This window comes from Channa argus, chromosome 1, assembly GCF_033026475.1.
Source record: "Channa argus isolate prfri chromosome 1, Channa argus male v1.0, whole genome shotgun sequence".
In the NCBI taxonomy this organism is placed as follows: Eukaryota; Metazoa; Chordata; class Actinopteri; order Anabantiformes; family Channidae; genus Channa; species Channa argus.
Window position 1 is genome coordinate 27,999,810 of NC_090197.1, and position 15,798 is coordinate 28,015,607.

The following is a 15,798-nucleotide window of genomic DNA, read 5'->3' on the forward strand; positions in this document are numbered from 1 at the left end:
ACCACATTTAGAATGAAGCCTGTTGATGACGATCCATCTTAATCTTCATAGTCAGGGGTGTTGCCGTAAGCGTAACTAATGTTTTGTTCGGGGGGGTGGGTCCTCCAGCAGTCTAAGCCTATAGCAGCATAACTATAACTAACTATATGCTTTATTAAAGAGGAAGGTTTGAAACCTAGACTTAAATGTAGAGAGGGTGTCTGCTTCCCAAATCTGAACTGGGAGCTGTTTCCACAGAAGAGGAGCTTGATACTAAAGGCTCTGCCTCCCATTCTACCTTTGGAAATTCTGGGAACCACAAGTAGGCCTGCATTCTGAGATCGAAGTGGTCTACTGGGATAATATGGTGCTATGAGGTCTGCTATATATGATGGAGCATATATAGCAGGACGTGGAGTGCTTTCTTTCTCCTTTATTATTCATAAAAAAGTATATTTTGTGTCCACATTGAGTCTTAACATCAGACAGAGATAAGGACATGATGATACCAAATACTTACTAAGTCTTATCAGCAGGAAATGAGGTTCATGTTTTTATCAAAACCACTCTGTTCTAAAGAAGAAAATGTAAGTTAACCAGCAGCTACTGTGCAGCGTTATTTACTGAGCAGAACCAGTGAAAAAATCAACACTTTTTAACACCTTATAAGAGTTTTAAAATGTGGGCCACATGAAAGTATGAGTCCGTTTTAGTCCCACCTGTGGAGGAAAAGGCCAAAATTGAGAGGGTCCCCTTTACCATAAATACTGTAAAACTCTGTGGGCGACTGTGGCGCGGCAAGGTTGTCCAGCAATCTCACAGTTGTTGGTTCCTCCTCCAATCCCCACCTCCACATGTCGAAGTGTCCTTGAGCAAGACACTGAACCCCAACTTGATTGCTCCCGGTGAGTGTTGGCAGCTCCCCCATCGGTGTATGAGTGTGTGTGATTGTGAGTGTGAATGGGTGAATATGAAGCAGTGTAAAGCACTTTGAGTGCCAATAGGTAGAGAAGTGCTATATAAGTGCAGACCATTTACCATCTAAGGATTGTAGAATCCATTTTATACAGAATCTCAAAGTCCAGATGAAAATAAATTGTTCATTTCCCACATTTCCCCTCTTTTCCTTTACAGCATATGAATATTTTTGTGCTAATGGCATTTCTAACAGAGACTTGGTTTATTACACAATTGTATTTTCTACTTTGTCTTAATGTTGTGGCGGAAAAAAAGAGGAAGTTTGGTTGTGCAATTGCACCCATGCGATTTGGATGATAGCCTGAAGTCACTGGTACGTTATTTGGAAGATATAAATGGTGGTAGAGCAGCGCTTAACCAGTAAGTTTTATTGCACTTTGACATTACTATTAGTATCAGCAGTGGTTGCAGAAGATATTCATTAACTTAAGTACTTAGGCTTTTGAGGTACTTGTACTTCATTTAACTATTTTGAAAATTTCAACATATATTGCTTCTGCACTACAATTTAGTAGTAATTTTGTTTTTTTTTACAATTAATTAGTTTGACAGTTTTAGTTATTAGTTGTTTTGCCGATATGTGGTATTATACTAAACCAACTAGCCTTAACATTTAAATCAACGTGTTGGTTTTAAAGTTGGAGCAAAGGTCAGTATAGAAAAAAGTGTTTTGGTCATGGACAGGTCATTCCCTGTAGAAAGTAATTCACTACACACTTTGTTACTTTTGCTTTACTTTCCAACATCACTTGTAATACCTTGCTAAAAATGTTAATCCAAGACCTTTATTATGCTCTTTATTATAACAGCAAAAACAATATAGAAAATGTTTAAAAACAATTTGGGATCCCTAACAACATCTCCCTCCAGGATTTCACTGACTTTTCCTGGGATTGCTGTGGAAATAAATGCCTGATTTTGCTGTAGCAAAGTTTTTTCTTCCAAAACTATTTAACAAGTAATAAGTAAATAAAAATAAACAAGTAAATAAAAATAAATGCCTCTCAACATGAAATCAAATCAAGACTTTATATATATATATATATATATATATATATATATATATATATACCATGTGAAGGTATATGTGACAATGAAACCAATGCACACAAATAAAACATTAAAGATAAAAATAAATTATTATAATCAATACAAAAATATAATAAATCAAATTTAATTTACCTATGCATTTTTTATCTTAAACAGATATAAACAATGATCCACAAAAGAAAAATAAGTCATATGTAAATAAATGCGGTAAATGAATGGTTAACATAAATATTTGAATCAAATGCTTTTAAAACATCAACACTTCCTTCTATTCTGAGAGCCTGAGACTCTTCAAACTGACCCCATATGAGCCTTTAAAATTCAATTATGAATGAATCATGGCACCCAGGTTTCCAGCCTGTTGGCTTGGGGATAGTCCAAGACAACCAGTTTTTCTTTGAAAGGATAACTACTATTTTGGAAAATTGACTATGTGCCCAATTACTCGATTTCTGCTCATAAATGTAGGACTTTTAATTCATTTCTGCACTGTTTTGTTTGGCGTTTTAATAAAAGATCCAAGTACATTAGTAGGACCATTTTTTGTTGCAGTATTAACAGTAATACCAAAGCTACCGACTTATCAGATTAAAATAAATATTTAAAAAATATTTTTTCACAGCCTACTTCCAATATGTTTCCTGTTTCCTGCAGACACTAACACACCTGCTCTTTGCTTTGTTATTTTAACAGCAGATCCCAAATGTGAAGAATGGATTATTTCTACTACCCCTCCTTCAATGGAAGTAATGGGGACAAGAAGTGGAAAGTTTTAAAACCTTGCATAGCATTTTACCTGCTAAAGAGGAGGCTGAAGGGTGTAACCCCAAAAACAAACAACAGAAAGAGGCTGAGGTAAATCCATTTATCCATAAATCCATTACCTCTCTGCAGTGGTTTTCATTGGTGGCAGACTCTTCATCTTTGCTGCACAGGCTTTAATTACTCAGCTACACATGCGTGAAGAAGATTTAGAGGAAATAAGGAATACAATCCATGGTTTGTTATTTTTTGTGGTGTCATCTCAGCAGCTTCTCTGTTCACTAACAATGTATTAATTTGCTCATAATGCAATGCTGTATCTTCATAATAAAAAAGTTTAATTAGCAAAACATGGCTGGGTTTTATTGTGCAGCAGTTTATTAAAATGAAGAATTGTTCATGAAAAACAAAAGTATTAAAGATTGTAGGGAATAGTGAATGTATCAGGGAGAAGGGTAACAACTAAAAGTGTCAGAGAAGAAGTAAACAGATAGAACAGCAGTCTTCAGTCTAAACCCAAATCTAATACATCTAATACACAAATCCTCTGATGCAGCATGAAGTCACTTATTACCAGCGATCACAGGGTGTAAGAAGTCAGAGAGGAAAAATCAGGATTAGCAGTAGAAACACAGAAAACAGGAAGAACTTCTCAGAGAGAAGCAGGTAAATGGGCAGAGACACATGAAGGCTCTGGATAAACAGGGGGAGCAGCGGGCAGAGGGAGACAGAGGAGGATCCGAAACGAGAAGTGAGATCAGCTGGATTCACAACACGTCCAGCTGTTGGGTAGAAAACTGTTGATACCATGTGCAGAAATAATTTATACGAATATAGACTCATATTCAAACTGTTTAATTATTTGAATGCACTGTAAATAGATACACCAGTGACGCTTGTGATGTATCAACAGATACTATAAAAAAAACAATTTAATCACCTTCACAAATGTCACTTTTAATTTGAATTAAAGCTGCATCCCACCCCAGCTCCAGAGGAGTCAAAGCCCTAATTAGATCCTGTGTTTTCATATCCAGTGTAAAGGTTATAAGAATGTGTGTGTGTGTGTGTGTGTGTGTGTGTGTGTGTGTGTGTGTGTGTGGGTGTTTGTGTGTGTGTGTGTATGTGTGTGTGCGTGTGGTTTTTGGAGTTAGAAATAAACTACAAACTACAATTACAAACAAGGTCTATGGTGTCTGTTTCATCTCTAATTTAACTGAATCCTTTTACAAATGAGATACAATAACTACAGAACAACTCCAAGATTTATGTAAGAATGTCAAACAGTCCCTAGACGGCAGTCTAAGCATAAAAACTAGCATTATGGCTTGTCGCTAAAGCAGTATTTTTGTATTGTGCGCTATGTAGTTGTGCATTAGATTGTAAAATGCTGCTGTAAGATGCTAATTAAGGTAATAATCAGTAAAATCTGTCACAGTAACTCAATATTACTAGACAGGTAGTTACCAAGCTGGCTAGAACTGTATTCAACAATTAATTTAAATGTGTTCAAATTTTCTAATTTAAAAAAAGTTTTGGTTTGTGTATGTATTACCCCAAACAAACAACACAAAGATTTGTTATGTTAAGAAAAATGTCAATTTAATGCTTTAGCAGTTGCTTAGATCCATATTTTATCACTTTGACACGTGGCAGAGAGGAACCAGAAGATCAACCAGTGACTTTGTTATCCAAGAACAACTTTATAACTGACTGAGCCACGGGCCCTGAAGACATGATAGGGAATCAGAAACATTTTACACAACGGTAAATTAACAATATAGCCACAGTACCCATAATTCTCACTGTTTTATCTTCAGTATTCAGTATTGTTCAGTAAGTCGGGCGGAAGTAAAAATTAGGTCGTAATTCTCATTTTGTCTAGAAGTCAATCTTTAATTGAACTTCCACAAAATGAACAGCTTTAATACAAAAGTATAAAGTAGAAACACTGTGACATATAACTGTTTTCAGTACATATTTTAGCCTCTACGATAAACAAAACATATGAGTTTAGTCATTTAATCATGACTGTGTCTGTCTGTGTTAATCATAGTTTTGGAAATGGTGTCAGTAGATGATAGAATCAGCCTACACCGAGCTGACTGTGATCACAGTGTCATCGTTCACTCTGCTGCTGATTTCACCGTGGTCTATACTGCAACAACACACACAGGCCAAAAGCTTGTCTGCAGCCCCTTTCCTCAGGAAAAATACACACTCATGTTGGTGAGTGGAATGAGCCGAATGATAGTGATGAGCACAAAAGAAACAGTGTTAAGTCCTATACCTCTTACCAGGGACCAAATGATGGTAGGGAGGAATAACAGTGTGTAAATAAGCAGCACCAGGACCAGAACTGCAACAGTTCGTTTACATTTCAACACACTTACAGTTTTATAAATGAAACTAACCATGAAATCAGAAATAGTAATGTATTATAAATCTTACCTTTGAAACCTGGAGAACCACAACCTGGAAGTGCTTTCTGCACACGAGTTTATGGCTTTCACATCTGCAAAGACACATTCTGTGGTCATGTGGTAAGGAACGGGGGAGTGCAGTGGTTCCATGAATATAAAGTGAGATTGACTAAAGAGAAATGAGAAGTCAGTGTGGGTAATGACAGAAACCAATGGGAATAGTTTGACTAAACATAATTCAGCAATTCTAAATATTGCATACAGGGAAGAGCCAATACCACTTTGTCTCAGACTGAATAAAAATACATACATTTGAGTACATGGCTTTACAGTACAAGTTTAGTACTTGCATTGGTACTAAACTGTTTTATGAGTTAAACTGTAGACTGTAGACTGAAGAGTAAAATCCTCATTCATCCATTGCAGTTAATCAAACCCTCCAAGGATAAAAATTCCTGTGCCTTGTCCTGCCAGAACTAATATGGCAGCAATTAATTAAAAAAGAGAACTTCAGGTAACATTCTATACACTGCATTTAACCTGTGGTCATGTCGATGTTTGTCGCAAATATTAAAGGTTTTTAAAATATTCTTGAGACTGTTAGTAGCTAGATCAGAAGACTTTAGCACAGTTGACTTTACTGTTGTCCTCATTAATTATCTTAAAAACTCAGACATTTTTAATGTGGTTTCAGGAGCATGATGTTTGATGCTTGATGAGTAAGAGTACAAGTAAATAAAAGCGGGATCAGCATGGATGCCCAATATAGTTTGCTTTAGCTCTCACATAGTGTTAAGAGAAATGAAATGTCCCTTACAAACATTCAAGAAGAAAAACCCTCATGAAGTTTCGGAATATATTTCTTTTATTACTTTAGTTAGTTTTGTTATTTCAGAGGAAATTGTGGGTTCTGTTTTTTTGTGAACGGGTACGGGCACACTCACACACACACACACACACACACACACCTGCTTATCAGATTCAGTTCTATGGTGTAAAGCACTTTTATTCATGCTCTGTTTTTAATGATACAACAGTATTTCAATACATATATATATTAGTTTAATATTTTCTACAATCAATTAGCATAATATTCTCTACAGTCAAATAGCATAATATTTTCCACACAGTACATTTTACAACACTTGTTAAACACTGAGTTAAAAAAATACAAAGCACAACAACCAAAATAAAGTCTAAAAACAACTGATTAAAAGTTCAAAATTTGATACAGTTGATTTTGATACAAAAACCTTGCTACAATTTAACACAGACTAAAACATAACATGTTTTTTGTACATTTACTGAGGAACTAATGAAGGTTTACACAAACATTTCACAACCACCAGTATAATAAGGCTCACACCAGCACTTCCTTACTCTGTATGACATGAACTTAGTGTCTTCTCTCTCCCATAGTTGTATTTCCCCTTTTCCGTCTCCATCTCTCTGTCCCTGTCTCTGTCTCTGCAGGTGTCTTGTTGTTTTGTTGTTGCTTTTGTTGCTCTTTTCCTTTCTCTCTTCACTTTCCACTCACGACAACCGGTCAAGGCAGATGGCTGCCCACCCTGAGCCTGGTTCTGCTGGAGGTTTCTTTTGTTAAAGGGGGTTTTTCCTCTCCACTGTTCCCTGGGGTTTGCTCAAGGGCAATTTGTTGGGTTTGCGCTATACATCTTTATAGTCTTCACTTTATTCTGTAAAGTGCCTATGTGACTTTATTTGTGAATTGGCGCTATATAAATAAAGTTGAATTGAATTGAATTTAAGTGTTCCTATTAACATTTCTTCTCCTTTTTTTCCCTTTTCTTTCTTTTTCAGCCTACACTGAGCTGACTGTGATCCCAGTGTCATCATTCACTCTGCTGCTGATTTCACTGTGGTCCATTCTGCAACAACACACAGAGGCCAAAAGCTTGTCTACAGCCCCTTTCCTCAGGAAAAAGTACACACCAATACTAGCGAGTGGAATGAGATGAATGATAGTGCTGAGCGTAAAAGTTACAGCATTAGGTGTTGGGCCTGTTGCCAGGGACCAAATGATGTATGGCAGGATCATTAGTGTGTAAATAAGCAGCACCAGGACAAGAACTGCTACAGTTCTGTGTTTTTCGTCAGGGGGGATGCTGCTGGCTGCAGACAGAAATTTAAGGGTCCCAACCAGGAAGAACATAAGCAGGGGAAAGGGTAGTAAAAGAGGGATGTTAACAATGATTATGTTTATTTCTGTGTTCATAACCTCAACAAAGGAAGTGACACGGAAAACCAGAAAAGAGAAGGAGCCCAGAACACAAAACAGACCACTACAGATGTTTCCATTGCTTGTCTGAAGCATGAACACCTTGCTGAAATGATGAGTGAATACCTGTAACACAAAGTGGGCTCATATTAGAATTATCCAATAAAATGGTCGGACACAGAAGTAGCTTATACTCCACAGACAGATAACCACCTTTCCAAGGCGATGCACACCATGAAGTCAATACTGGCCATTGCACCAAAACCGCAGATTTTATTGAAGACCTCATAGATCCTAAAGTCAGTGACTGTCAATAAGACGATCAAGGAGCAGAGCTGAATGAGGTTAGAAACGAGAAGGTTGATGAAGTAGACTGGAGCAACTTGGTCCTTTCGTACCTGCAGAAAACAATTGGTAAAGGAGAACAAAGTTGATGTAAACAGTCAGAGCCAATTACAGTTTCAGTTCTTCATCAGTCTCATTGGTGCAAATACAACATTATAACAACTCAGAGGGCAAATGCCTGAGAATATAAATCAGATCTGATCCAACTCACAGTGTTGGAGGCAACAAAACCTTTAAAGTAACAAAATAATGCATAGTTCAAATCATAAATACTACAATTAAACTTACCAGATGCTCTGCAACTGCAAAATAGATGTTTCTTCAGATTCTAACACATTATTGTGTTTAAAAGAAAGAGGAACGATGTTGTTGTTGCTACTTATGCCCCCAGCTGGAATCGGAAGAAAGGCAACAACACACACCCCTGTTTTTATTGTACATGTAAGAGATAAATATGTAAAAACTAGAAAAAGCATTAAGAAAATGAGAATGGTTCAGCACTGTAAGGATTTTCTAAGCAAAGCTGAAAAAAGCAGAACTCCTTTTGCTAAAGTAGCTGAAATGTTTAATATAAAAATGTAATGAAATTTGAAAAAAGTAGAAAATAACCAGAATTAAAGGTTAACTTGTTTTGTCTCGAGTAGTTATAACATGATATAGTTGCAAAAAATCCTGGAATCTGTAGACATGTAATAGCTGAGTGCAAAGTTAAAGCTGAAGAAAAGTAGAATTGATAAAGTACTTAGTTGAAATCTCTGTGGGTCAAAGTATGAGGAATAATTTACATCTCAATGTGAAAAAAATTGAGTACCTGCAGTATTACCTACACCACTGTGAGCAGCAGAACGATTCACCAAACATGAGGATATACTTTATTTGAAGATACTTAATAAAATGGAGGCAGGGAAGTGATTTAAAACAGCCTGTTTGTGATTTGAGGATTTGTGGACCTCTGTTTTCATGGGCTCCAATGGGAGCTTCAGACTGAAATAAAATACTGAAAGAACCGTAAGTCCTGTCACTATGACAGCTACATTTCCTGAAAGAACACAAAATACCTACCCTTTAATATATAATTTGTTAAGAAAAGCTGAATGTTGAATAAAGAACAGAAGAAATAGAAGATAAAAAGTTGATAAAAGTTGGTGGGAAACTGAGAGGTTACATTTAGACATTTACATTTAGTCGTTTAGCAACTGCTTTTGTCCAAAGCGACTTACAAGTGAGCTACAAGGCAGCAAAAATCTGTCAAAGAGAAAACATCAAAGCAGAGTCGTATCAGAAAAGTGTTAACATTTCACGAGATGAAAGTGCAAGAAAAAGCAGTAAACCTGGCGGACCATCGACTGAAAGTGTTTGGCTTCGGCGTCTACAAAGACACATTCTGTGGCAAAGTGACAAGGGAACGTGTTTTATTCTGATGTGAGTGACTTTCATGTAATTATGCAAGTGTGTTGTTTCCTCAGGTGTGAATGTTTCATTGCATTGTTTTCCCTGAATACAATGTGTAAGTGAGATTATGAAAGTCTGTATCCCCTTACATTGAAATTGCATGTAGGAATTAAACCATAACCCAAAACCTAATATAATAAAAATACACATTCAGCTCATACAAAGCTTTTATCATTAAACTAAATAAAAACATCAAAGAGTGTATGTAAAAGTTACTGTAAAATAATATAAATTAACCTAGTGCAAAAGTTTGCCTCCCTTGATAAATTAAATTAAATTTGTACTAACTGAATATGCATTAAATATAATTTTGATAGTTTTTCTCTTTTTGCTCTTTTAAAATAAGGGAGTACAAACTTTTGCACATGACTGTAGGAAAGGGCAATGATCAGAAAGGTCAGAAAGGTCAGAAAGGCTTGAAGGCAGGGGTTTAGTGACACCTTTAGTTTCTGCATTACAGTTGTGAAAGGCAAAAACACTGTTATCTATCTCGCTAACCTCATATATTGTGAATATTTGTTTTAAAAACAACAAGTGTTATATTTTGGAGAAAACTTAAAGTCGGGAACAGCCCCGTGGATTTAAGTTTCGAAAGAAGGAGGAAAACAGCGAGAGGTCGCAGAGCTACTAAAGAGCAGAGGGGTGGGAAAGAAAACAGGGGAGCGAGGTAGAGAAGATTCAAGCCGCATCTCCCATTTCTGATTATGGGCAACATGAGGCCTCTGGAGAACAAGGTGGACGAGTGGACGGCACTGGTGAGGAAGGAAATTATCTTTCGAGATTGTGGACTAATTTGTTTCACAGAGACCTGGCTGCAGGACAGTATGTCCGGGACATGCATCAGTATTGACTGCTTCAGCACAGTGTAGGCTGATCGGAGGAGAGAAGAAACAGGAAAGGAGGGGGCCTGGTTATGTACATCCACCACATGTGATGTCATGCTGGTCATGTTATTGTGAAAAAGAGTCTGTTACCCGGAAATTGTTGGGCCTCCGTCCTATATATCGAGAGAGTGTTCACACAGCATACTGGTCGCCGTCTATATTCCTCCCTCCGCCTCCTCAGACAGCGCATGTGATGTCATACACTCATGATCTCTGGTGACTTGCAAACCTCTCCAAGACTCTATTCACCTTCACACAGTATGTAGATTGTCACACCGGGGGGAGAAGATACTGGACCTGATGTACTCAAATGTTAAAGAGGCCTACAGGTCTTCTGCCCTTCTGCCCCTGGGAAGGTCTTACCACAACCTGGTCCACCTCCTACCTGTGTACAAGCCAATGGTTCAACAAACAACAAAACAACAAAACAAAAGTTGCCCACGTCTCGCCCCTGCATGACTCAAACACCACTCCTGTCTCTGCAGCAATGACCATCTCAGCAGAGCAGATGAGTAGAGAGCTAAGCAGGCTTCGCCCCACAAAGACTGCAGGTCCTGATAGTTTCAACCCCAGGAAACTGAAAGCCTGTGCCCCACAGCTATGTGGCATCCTTCAGCACATCTTCAAGGGCCCACTCAAGGAGGATTTGTTGGTTTTCTGCATAAATCTATTAGGTCTTGATCTTACAGAGTAAGATCAAATGCTTACACGCCAGAAGTAATTACTGAGGGCAGATTAGCCTGGTAGGAAGGTAAAAAAAACAGTTTCAGTTACACATTTTGTCAGGGATCGGGTAGTTTGGTTTTAAGGACCCAAGTAAGGAGATGGCAAGAGGAGGTACAAAGAAAAAGGGTATTTATTATAAAGAATTAAGGAAGGGCGAACACAACCAAAAATCACCCCACAAGGAGGACAATGAACTTATAGATGAGTTAAGAGAACAAATAGTAACTAAACAACATAAATCCAAATGTAAACTTAAATACTCAAAAAGGAGGTCAACTTAGATTTAGTTTGATTAATAATCAAACTAAATGTGAGACAGAGGGAAATGAACATGAGTAACCAATTCAGGGTGCAAGATATAAACTGACAGGTGAGGATAAACTAAGGCAACAATGTAAGAAAAGAGGAACAAAACCAGAGAGAGTCCAAAAACAGGGATCAGACAGAGCAGAGAACAAGAGCCCAAACAGGGAGATCCAGGAGCAGGCAGCACAATAAGACATTTGGCAAAGTAACAGGGAGCAAAGAACAGAGGATACAGTGGATAAATGGGATAAAGGATGAACTGGCAAGGGACTGAGTGGAAAGCCGGGTTTAAAAGGACAGAGAAGCAAGTGAGACAAATCAGAATAAACGAGGTACGTAAAGACACCAAACAGAGTAAAAGGAAGTGGCACAGGAGGAGCAACCAAATAAAAGCCAAGGGCAGGAAATAAAGCTGGGAAAAATATGGAACAACTAAACACAGGAACAGGATTGTGCACATGTACCTTATCTGAGAGTGTCAGTTTCTCTCACTACGTTTTTACAAGTCCTCCTCACGAGAAACAGATCGTGAGAAACAAACTGCTAAACATCTCCCTTCATGTCTTGATGTGAGATAACAGAGTTACAGTGTTCAACTACAAACGAGTACTAACACGCTACAGTATGCACAGTTACAGGTAATTCACATAAACAAAGGGACTAGACAGGAGAAAACCTTAACTGTTTCTGGGAAATAAGCCATATTTTCTTTCTTATTTTCTTACAAATCATTTCAAGCATGGTTTGCATTAGAAAAACATCTAATGTAATTTTTGGAAAATATATCTAACTTTTCCCTAAGAAAATATTTCAGATAATATTAAACCAGCTCTAACCAGTAACAAGCTACAACAATGATCTATATAATGTCCCAGCAGAAGAACAAGAATTTCCCATATTTTAGGAATGAATGAGGAGGAGAACTGGAGACAGGCAGGTAAAATAACATTGGAGTAGGCAGATATCACCAGTGCCACGCACTTCATAGTTATATTTTATATATATATTTTGTCACATTAGATTTTTGTAGCAGTTGCAACCAGGCAGATTATTATGTATTTTTACTTCCCCCTATAGTTTGTTTATTACTATTTGTACCTAAAAATACTAGAATACATAAGTTACTTATTTTGCATTTCCTAAACAAACGCATAATTAATATGCAGTTTATTATATCTACAAACGTTTTTAATTTGTTGATCTTTTAAATTGTTTTCCAAATGTGCCACCCTATTTTGAGCATGTGCCACAGTCTGGCTATCCCAATTAAAATGTGTATATCTGCCACTGATTATAACACGTATCAAATTGCATCCTATAGCAAAGCCGGCAGTAAATTACCACACGGCTTGGAAATTGGACCAAGTCATCTCAGGTCTTATGCTATAAGGTGCTGAAATGACAGCTGGTTCCCATGTCGTCAAAAGCATCGGAACAAGGTTCCAAATAACACACAATTGTCCCGAGTTTAATTCAAAATCATATCAGTATACATGGTGCATTTTGTGGTGTTTAGAACTGACTGAGAAATGCTGATTTATGCTATCAATTGACTGTAACCTTAGAAATAACTATTCTGATACATTTAATTCAGACACTTTTAAAAATATTGTCATTACTTCCCATAAAGCTAATCAGCATTAAGACAGTAGCATTGGATGTTTAAGTTACATGCTCAGTTGTTGAGCTTAGATATTGACAAAGATGTACTTTTAATTAGATTACAGTGGAACGGTATCTCGAGCTGAATAATATGTAGGCTGTCACAAGTACATTTACATTTGTCATTTGTCAGATGCTTTCACCCAAAGGAAGGAAACCACGTCTCCCTTATCATCTATCCTGATTCATATATATATATATATATATATATATATATATATATGAATATATATATATGTGTGTGTGTGTGTGTGTGTGTGTGTGTGTGTGTGTGTGTGTGTGTGTGTAGAGATCTTGTTTTACATTTCTGAGAGAATATTTTCATTAATTTCAAAATTATTATTGTTATTTTTTAGCTCAGTTTTAGCTCAGTTGGTAGAGCAGTCGTCCACCAACAACAGGCTCGGTGGTTCGATTCCCGGTCCCTCTGGCTACAAGTCAAAGTGTCCTTGGGCAAGAAACTGAATCCCAAAGTTGTGAGTCTTTTTGTTTTGTGTTGCAAAATGCCAAAGGAAACTCTTTTTATTTTGTGGTGCTGTACTATATTACAAACCTTCTGCTAATATGTAACTGGGATGATATTAACTGAAAATCCAAATATCAAGACAAAGTCTCACATTTACGGCACTGTAAAAAAGCAGTGGTGCAGAGTGGGGAATTATTTTTCACCATTACTGTGGTGAAGCAGAAGTAACATTACTTGTGTAAAATGTTCACTTCTGTGGGAGGCTGCTTCACATTTACTGCCTGGTAAGAAATAGGCAACTGACAATCTTTTCTTTTTAACTCAGCAATAGAAACAATTTAAATTGTAGCCAAGTAAACCTTGTACAATCTAATACAGCAGCTCTGCCAATTTACAAAACAACTTGTTTATAATTAATTCAGCATATCAAGTGTTAATGGTGTATTTCATAAAGTACAGACGTTGTAGATGTACTGTACATCTGTCACCAGCAGGTGATGCCTGTGAGTGATTTGATCAAACGGTAACTGTGAAGCAGTAGATGTAGAAGAACACTCCTTGCCCCCTTATGGTTATGCTAGGGAGTAAAAAGCAGTAGTTTTAGCAGTAGTGGAAAGTGTGTTAATGCACTGTAAATGCACCTGTGCTTTTTGGTTTGGTTGTGAAGTGCAGCAATAAATGCTGCATATTAAACCAGTTCTGTCTGAATCTTTGTAAATTTTTATACTGTACAAATCAAGTCACAACAGCACTACTGCCGTGTCTAATTTATTAGGTTCATGGATTTGGTTGGATCCTAATTATGCTTTGTTGCATTAGCAGAAAACTCCATTTCAGTCTAAATTGCAACTCAACTCTTAAATATATGTGAACTGTTTTGTGCAAAGCTGAAACAACACACAAGAAACATTCATTGCTTGTGCAATTACTTTTGTAGCTTTACAGGGCACTAGTGTTAATGGTGTAAATGGACTCTGTATATCTGCCATGTGGTTCCTTCAATACTGATGTAAAATCATTATCCATTATTTTGTTTTGTATTGAATGGGCTCATGTACAGAGCCTCAAAGTTTAAAATGTGTCTACACATTTGTAGTTCGGATTGGGAATTTCTGTCACCTACCAGAGAATAAACGGCGTAGATGGCCACAAGAGTCAAAGGAAGACCAATAAAAATAATTACACATGTCACCACATGTCGAATTTTTGTTATAAACAGTGTTGCTGCCATTGCACTGTGTGGATGTGTTGTTAAAGGAGCTGAGAGCCATTCTTCAGAGTGAAGCCTGCAGATGGAGAAACTTTAGGTTATCATCAGTGTTCAGTGATTTTACTCTGCAGTTGTGTTTCACATACATCTACAGCACATCAAGAATAAACCAACATTAAATGAAAATCCATTAGAATCAAAACCCCACAAACCCCTAGTGTTTTGTATATATATTATCACCTTTCTGACAGTTTCAACCTAAAAAATTTGAAATTAAAACCTTGTAAAAGTAGAATTCATGGCAGAGCTGCTGTACTGGATTGTATTCAATTTCACAGGTGGTCATAATGTAGTGCCTAATTCCTGCATGAATAATAAGTGAAGATGCTCATTTTTCGAATGAAAAGTAAACTAAAAATAATAACAATTTAAAAACATGAGCTTTGTTCTCAAACAGGCTGAACATGAGCAGTAGAGACTTCGTTCATTCCATGAGTCTCTATGTTGTCAAGCTGTGGTCAAATCATTGTGGGAAAAGGAAGAACAGCGGTCAGTGCAATGTGGGTCAAAGGTCATTAACTTTGACCTCTGGCTGCAGCCAACAATACAGAGTGGTGCAGCACATGTGAAATCCATTTTTCTCTTCTAATGTGAACATGGATTAAGCTGCAAGCTCTGCCTCCTTCTAGCATCATTCACTGGATATGTATATGAGGTGTTTAGGGACTGTGGAAACTGTAGGTCAGTTATTTGAAATGCCCAAAACCGCTCCTGTAACTAAAACAGAAATGACTTTTTCTAGCATCTCATATCAGAGAACTTTATCAACCAGTGTAAAGCCTAAAGCCTAAAATAACCAGATAATTAGTTGGGTGTTGTTTGACTCATCTGCACAAAATTGCTGGTAACTGACTCTGGCATTGTCATTTTCTTCTACATATTGTCCTTTCTACTATAGTTATTGAATTGAAAACACTTCTTATAAGTTTAACTATATTATAATCTAAATTAATGTATTTTCAGTTACAGTTTTTTAAGGGAATTTGTGGGAGAAGCTGAAAGTGAAGGTAACTGCTAACTGGTTGAGATGTAACAGTTCACATATTTACATTCCCGTTTCTTGTGTTATGTGTCAATACATTTACGTTTCTTATTCATTAGAATATCCCTGGAATAAAAAAGTAATAAAACAAAAGTCTTACCTTTGACCGCTGTAAGACACAGCCTCAGTCCTATACCTATACAAGAATCTATTGCTATCTCCTTTGCTAAAACGCACTCTGTAGCAATGTGGCAAGTCGTGACATGCAGGAGCTTTC

General features: G+C 37.0%; 1 long non-coding RNA gene across 1 annotated transcript; it reads right to left on the reverse strand.

Annotated features, from left to right (window-relative positions):
• Positions 1-6,120: 6,120 nt before the first annotated feature.
• LOC137130975 (uncharacterized) lies at positions 6,121-15,746 on the reverse strand. The gene is made up of 4 exons (XR_010914927.1): positions 15,682-15,746; positions 14,393-14,555; positions 7,642-7,826; positions 6,121-7,554 (listed from the first exon to the last, which is right to left on the reverse strand). It is a non-coding gene; the product is annotated as an uncharacterized lncRNA (long non-coding RNA).
• Positions 15,747-15,798: the final 52 nt, after the last annotated feature.